General features: G+C 39.1%; 1 pseudogene; it reads left to right on the top strand.

Moving 5' to 3' along the window:
• The window catches only part of LOC105309237, an 11,619-nt pseudogene extending 10,896 nt beyond the window's left edge, over positions 1-723 (top strand).
• Positions 724-1,289: the final 566 nt, after the last annotated feature.

Genomic DNA, 1,289 nt, shown 5'->3' on the forward strand with positions numbered 1-1,289 from the left:
GTTTCAGCACCACTATAGTCCCTAAGATGCTTGTGAGCATCCATACAGAGAACAAAGCCATCTCCTACATGAACTGCCTCATTAGGTATATTTTTCCATAATTTTTCCTATTCCAGACACTCTACTTCTGACTGCGATGGCCTATGACCGGTTTGTGGCCACATGTCACCCCCTGCACTACATGGTCATCATGAACCCACGCCTCTGTGGCTCACTAGTTTTTATTATTTGGTTCATTGGTATTATGAAATCCCTCCTCCATGTCTCTCTGATGATTCACCTGAGCTTCTGCAAAGATCTTGAAATTCCACATTTCTTCTGTGAACTGACACAGATGTTCAAATTGGCCTGCTCTGACACCTTTCTAAACAGCATATTGATATATTTTATGACTGGTGTCCTGGATGTTTCCCCCTTCTGGGGGATTCTTTTCTCCTATTCAAGGTTTGTTTTATCCATAAAGAAGATGTCCTCATCGGGGGGAAGCCAAAAGCTTTTTCCACCTGTGGGTCTTACCTCTCAGTTATTTCTTTATTTTATGGGACAGGTGTTGAGGTCTACTTCACTTGTGCAGTGACTCAGTCTTCTGAGAAGGTCTCAGTGGCCTCAGTGATGTACACTGTGATTTCCCCAATGCTGAACCCTTTCATCTACAGTCTAAGGAACAAGGATGTATCGGGGGCCTTGGGAAGGCTTTTCAGCAGAGTAGCGTCTTGTCTGTGATGGATCCATTGGCTCTGGGACTGAGAAATTTTTTTGGTGCCAGTGGCACAACCCGTTCTGAAGTTTTTACTCTTGAATCTCTCAAACTGTCTTCTTCTTTCAGCCAGTCCTAAAGGATCTATGACTGCTCTGTCTTGATTCATAACACATATTTAAACAACTAATGTCCAAGTAATTTCTATGATGACCATTCTACCCTATCTGCTGTCCAAAAATTTTGTCCTTTGTCTTCTTTCTTATCTCTACACTAATGAGTTCTAAATTTATATTTGAAGTATTTACTATATCTTTGTTATCACAAGTGTGGGCCTAGAATGTGTAAATTATTGATCGTTACCTTGATTTATTTCTATGTGTTTGATTGTGGATTTGTATTGTGTGTGTGTGTGTGTGTGTGTGTCCAACAGTGTTTTTTATTTACTGTATAAAGTATGATTAAAATATATCAAAATATAATTGAAGTTTAGTGCTTATTATATGGTAAGCATATGTTAACTGCTCTCTATTATCTTATGTAATCTTCCCAATAGGAAAGATTATTGTCCCCATTTTAGAGGTGAGGAAAT

The sequence above is a fragment of the Pteropus vampyrus genome, unplaced genomic scaffold (genome assembly GCF_000151845.1).
Source record: "Pteropus vampyrus isolate Shadow unplaced genomic scaffold, Pvam_2.0 Scaffold699, whole genome shotgun sequence".
Taxonomy (NCBI): Eukaryota; Metazoa; Chordata; class Mammalia; order Chiroptera; family Pteropodidae; genus Pteropus; species Pteropus vampyrus.